Raw genomic sequence first — 6406 nt, 5'->3', positions numbered from 1 at the left:
ATATCTAACCCTAGCTTTCTTTCTATACCAAGTTAATTCCCATATTAGAGCATTTCGATTATCAAACCTCAAGATTTGGTTACAAAACTTAATCACTTCAAACTGAACAAGATTTGCTCCCCTTTCTGCCAATATAATCTGGATATCAATCTTTATTGTTTTTAGCAGTTGAGATGAGTCCAAGTAACTTTGTGTGAAACTAGTTTGGCTAATAGTTTCCACATTTACTCCCAATATAAATTCAACATAGAAAATTTTTGATAGTGGAAAAATAAATGTTAATTTTCCCCAAAAAATACTAACCACAAAAAACAGGGAAAATAACAATGCAGAACAAAGGTAGAAAAACTTTATTTGCTAAATAAATTGGTTTTTATTCTGTGACCCAGTTTATTTTTAGATTATAACAGATTGTTCTGCAGAACCATTGTATCTATAGCACAAACATATAAAAAGAAGCTTTTCTGTCTTCAAGTATAAATATGTTAACATGCCACATGAGTGTGATTTTAAGAATATTTAGAATCTTTATGTTCCTGAACTTTTTTTTATAATCACAATGTGCAATTTGTATCAGCATATTAAGAAGGTAACCAGAAGTAAAAAAAACTAACAGAGTTTCTGTGAACAGAACTTCACTTGTGAGTCACTCTCCAACAATAGAGGCTGGATGTAGCAATTGCTGCATACTACATTATTCCATATCCTGGCAACCCTCTACAAATATATTCTGAAGAATTGGGATATCCCCTGAAGCTTTGTAGAAAGAGTCATAGTAGGCTGCAGGGAAAGGAAGTTACAAAGTCTTCTGCTATGATTTTGTCAGCAATGTCACTGGATAGCAATAGTACTGCAGACAGAAAGAGTTCTTCCATTCAAAAAAGGAACATTTGGCATTTAATCCATTGTATTGGATTATTACAGGTAAAACCATACATGATAAAGATTTGGTTCAGGAAGTATTGGGATCCAAATATTCACTTTTCAGATAAACCAGCTTATTCTGTGGCCATAGTACTGGAAAAATCAAGGAAAAAGTCACAAATTTTGGGGTTGAATAGAGGCTAATGTTTTATAAAAGAAAAAGAAAAAATAATCTACTACATCAGTTTCAGTTAAGCCTGATTTGCCTATGTCCTGAAGTGGCTTGTTTTTATTAATTGGAGGTACAAAGCTTTGGAATGAAATTTGCATTCTGTTCCAATTGTCAGTCTCTCCATTTCAATGCACAGTTCATCAATCCTGAAAGAAATTAACTGCAAAATGAAAAGCCTACATTCTTGCTGAAATTAATTGAATGAAACTGGCAGGAACAACCTCACGAGGTAAAGGGCTGGTGGGAAAAGAGCAAGGCAAGAAGGTCTGAGGCAGTTCTACATTTAGAAACTAGATAAATGTTGTCTAACCAAGGAGAAGCACAAATGAATAAGGACAGAGGAGAAGAATCGATTCATTCTGCATCTATTTTAAGTAACCTGGATTTTTGACTAGATTTGGAAGTTGTCCTTTCAAGACATAATATAGATTTCTCTTCATTGAGGCAGAAATAGAAACTGCTTTCAGAAACTATGAATGAAAGATTTTCTGTTCCAGGAGCTTTGAGAGTATGGAATGTTTTTGGCATAAACTTGCTATCTAATTAATAAGACTTGTGTAATGCAGAAGGGAAAAAATCAGTTTTACAATCAGAACAAAAGACAATAATTTGAACTTCAAAAGTAGAGCTTACAATCAAGAGCAGTCAGAATCCATTGCTTTGTATCCAAGCTTTTTTGGGAAGATAACACATTTTCGATTTGGACTCTTGACTTCAAGATTAAGCACAAGGTTAAGTACCAGACTGACCTTTTTTTAGCAGCATTGTGATTTCTAGCAACTTTGTGATACAAGATAAATCTGTTAAGAAGTTATGTTTAAGGGAAAAAACAAAAATCTCGAATAGTGTTTTGATCATATATTAGTGTTAATGTCACAAATACATGCACATACACAAAACACCAAGGTGACCATCTCTTTATACATATGACAAGGAAAACACAATTGCTAAAGGCTGCAGCTAGCTTATCAGATGCATGCTTGTAAATTACTACATAAAAGAAGCACTCTTCTAAAATAATATGGAAAGAAATAGTTTGTCCATAGGCAAAAATTGACCTCAGTGGTTTACTATAACAATAGTTATGGGTTTTTTCATATAATGAGATTTATAGCAGACCCACTAAGATACACAGAAATAGACTTTTAGAGGGTTATAAGCAATACGATAGTGGAAAGCATGTTAATTTTTTTTTGTCAAAAATACATAAGGTGATGTAAATAAGCCTGTGGATATTCTGTTTCTTGTCCCTGTTGTCACACATCAGTTTCCTAATACTAATGCTGCACTGCCCTTGAAGTATCAATGAGAAGAAGTGAAATCCACCACTTCCTATTTTCCCATTCTCTGGTCACCTTTTGTTTGCTATGTGTGACTTGATGATCTGGGAGTCCAATTGATGTCCAAGAAAACCTGGAGCATTGCAGATAATGAGAGGAAATAATATCTCAATATGAATTTCCTCCAATGCTAACAATTGAGCCTGTGGGAAAAAATCTGTGATAATTATCAATGATGTGAGGGTCTCATGAAGAGATTTTAAAAGTGTAAATGCCCATCAGGAGAAAAAAAAGTAGTATGGGCTATACTTATATCCATAAACCCTATCTAAGATTTCTGCCAAGACTATTATATCTCTAATAGCCTAATAAATATTGTAAATGCATATGGAGAGCAATAATAAAAACTAAGGGAGCCTCTGATGATCTTATGATTTATACACTAGACACTTCATAATTAAGAATCCAGAGTAAATGAATAGTTCAGATATGTAAGTTTTCTGCTCACTTGCTTTCTCCTCTTATCCACTACAAACCTTATGTTCAAATCCATTACAACAGCTTGGAAATGCTTAGACCATTTAAAATGAAGTTTTAATTTAGAATGTAATTCTGTTAACAATGGATAGAAGGTAATAAAAGTTCAGCCATATGTTATAGTTGTGTGACCACTTTATATCATATATTCATTAAAAAGAGAATTACTAATTCTGCTGATTTATGGGCACTTATAGTGAGAATATCCAAATATGACTAAGACAACCTATCAGATACAGGAATGAATATCTCAGTCTTGGAAAGGAGGTTTTAACCTTATCAATAGATTAACCAGACATGCTGAGATATTCCACATTAGTATCTAATTGTAATAAATTAGGTACATTAAATAAATCAGATATCTTGTATATCTTTTGTGAAAAAATGATTTTTTTAAAAAAATGTCTATGCATCTAATCTCAGTTTTTGTTAGAAAAATGACTTCTGTTTGATGGAATTTCATTTTTAAAAACACATTTTAGCACCTTTTGCTGAAACTTTATATAAAATATTGTGACTAGGTCATTAGCTTGGCTATTCATGTAATATTTGATTGTAAATCATAATGAGCTCCTTTTAGAAGCATTTTTCCAAATATAGTCTTAACTGATGCAAAGCTGCATTCACTACATCAGGCATGTCAAACTCGTGATGTCACGTGACATCGCGCAATGTAACGGCCCGGTTTTGCCATTGCCGGCAATGGGGTGGGTGCGGCTTCCACATGACGCATCCGGCCCGCAGGCCGGCAGTTTGACATCCCTGCACTACAACATTCTGCTTTCTCAGTGTTTGATGACTGTTTAACTATTCTTCACCTTCCAGACTTATTAACCATTCCTTCCCTAATCTTATGCTCTGAGTTTATTCTTGTCATGCAAAGATTATCATTAAGGAGAGACAGTTCTTGTGGAATTTGCTTTTAAATATTCAACATTGTGAACATTCCTATAATGATTTTAGATGTATTCTACTGCTCTAGAATTGATTCTTATACTGAAATAACAAGCATATTTAAAGTTCAGGCAAAGTTATTCCTCATTGGTCATCCAAACCAGAGTTCCCCAACGTTTCCGGCTTTGCGGACCAGCGGGGGATGAGGGCATGGTTTGCTCAAGTGGCCATCAAGCACACACACATGCATGCACAGCTCCATTTGCATAAACAGTGTGCATGTGTGCCTGCTGCTCAAGCAAATGGAGAATGCATGCATACAACAGTCATTTCCATGGCCCAGTTGTAAACCTGTCATGGCCCATAGGTTGGGGACTTCTCATCCAAACAGACAAAATACAGCCACTTAATATAAATTGCAAGATTGAACTTGAATGCTAAAAATTGAACAATGCTGAATAGTTCCTTTATTGTATTTGTAAGATATATTATCATTCTTTTCAGTACCCCTCCTCCCAAACAGCATGGATTTACCATAAAATCTGAGATGCTACATATTTGCAAAGAAGATGACATCTTATATATCTGCTACATTACGTACATTACAATTCAGCTATTACTTCTTGTTAGCATGGTCCCTGGACTTCCTGACTGAAAATGTCAGAACTGTCACCTAATACATCTGAAGGATATCAGACTAGGATATTTGAGTCAGTTTTCAAGAATGACTCGATATAATTTTGATTTAAAATTATTTTGCTCCCAGCATGCTTCGTAAGTACTTCATAACACCTACATCAGCCTTATTAATTACTTTAATTTAATTTTCATTTATCTTTTTTCATATTCTTTTTATGATACATGATTTTACTCTGCTAAACAAATAGATCAATACAACATTTTTCCTCTATTGTTAAAATTCTATAGGCATGTAGTCAAAATATTACAGTGCATCTATCAGTAACAGTCTTACAGAATCAGAGGAAGCTAGGACTTTCTTTCTTAAGATTTTGATACATTTTCCAGACATTCTGTAAAAGTTGATTCCAATATCACTTTCCCTTACTGTGCTACTTTGGCAGCATGATACAAATTCCTCTTGACTGCTTTATGATCTCAGCTTTTCAATAAGAAATTACGTTGTAAAGGAACCAATGTGCAATTGATTTGCATGCAAACTGCACAAATGATAACATAATGCATGATGTTTAATCAAAATTTTATCAATGTACTTCTCTGGAGACTCTAGATCTTCTGCTCTCTGTACATCAGTAATTATGAATGAACTGGAAAGCATCCTATTTGGCATCAGTTCTTGTAGTGTGGATCTGAAGCTCTGACAGATGTTTCAAATGTCAAGCAGATAGAAGGGAAAAATTAAAATGAAATATAATAGGAATCATGAGAATTACTCTGTTTAAACACAGCCTAAAAACCTCTGCTGACAGGTAGCAAAGTCTAGAATTTATAATATTTTAAATATCCAAATACTTTATTTTAGCACAAGTCTATAAAATCATGGCTTTCATGAGAAATAATTCAACTGACAGAACAATGTTTTTACTTCATTTGATTGAAATAATGTCAGAACCACCTCTGTACTTTAAACAACCTGAGAGTAAATATTTCACAAGAAAATAACTATGGAAGAAACTACTATTGTGTTTTGCAAAAAAAATTCCAGCAATATATGTCAAACATATAACAATATAAACAAAAACAACGAGAAAAAAGAAAGCACAAATCTTTTAGCATTTTACCTAGACAATTAGCTATGTCTCTAAGGTCACTTTGAAAAATGAGTTTAATCTTTTCTTCTGTTAAACAATTTTAAAATATAGGTAATATTGTATTATTTGATAAAGAATACTTGATAAAGAATACTTTAATACATATAATACAAGTATTATTATTTTGATAAAGAATCATGCTCTACAGTGGGTATATTACCTCATTTTCAAATTATTATTACTATTATAATTATTGTTATACTGTTGACCATTTCTCTCTAAGTGTCTTACAAATCCCAAACACATAAAGCAGATAAAAGGATAAAGCAATATCTTAAAAAGTGTTTAAAACAATTAGAACATCTAATCAATAAGAGTCCTCTTTCTGTTTTGGCATCTGTTTCCTTTGAGAAGCCACCAAAGCAGAATTTTATCCATGAAACTCTCTTCCATGTTTCTGCTTCCATACTGAAGAGCACTTCCTCTGTTAAATCTATGTTAAATATGCAATGGCTAAAAGATAAGCAATCAACTTCCAAAAGAAGATGACAACCAACTAGGCCCTTTCTTGGACCAACAATTCCTATTCATAATCACTCATGCCCTAGTCACCTCCTGTGATGACTATTTAGAGCAGGCATGTCAAACTCGCAATGTCATTTTATTTATTTTATTTTTTATAATTGCATTTATATCCCGCCCTTCTCCTTGCGGACTCAGGGCGGCTGACAATGATTAAAATACTAACATATACATCTAATTAAAAATTGGTTAAAAAGAAATATTTAAATACGTCAAATTTAAAAGTAATTAAAACCCCTTTAAAATCCCTTAGGCCAGTCCCGCGAGCTGGAACAACCACGTCTTGA

The 6406-nt window shown here is 33.3% G+C and overlaps 1 protein-coding gene across 1 annotated transcript in view; it reads right to left on the bottom strand.

Moving 5' to 3' along the window:
* Nucleotides 1-6406, bottom strand: part of ZNF385D (zinc finger protein 385D) — a 189279-nt gene that overhangs the window by 18683 nt on the left and 164190 nt on the right. The window lies entirely within an intron of this gene.

The sequence above is a fragment of the Protobothrops mucrosquamatus genome, unplaced genomic scaffold (assembly GCF_001527695.2).
Source record: "Protobothrops mucrosquamatus isolate PMUCROS unplaced genomic scaffold, P.Mucros_1.0 scaffold111, whole genome shotgun sequence".
In the NCBI taxonomy this organism is placed as follows: Eukaryota; Metazoa; Chordata; class Lepidosauria; order Squamata; family Viperidae; genus Protobothrops; species Protobothrops mucrosquamatus.
This window is presented reverse-complemented; position numbering and strand designations above follow the sequence as displayed.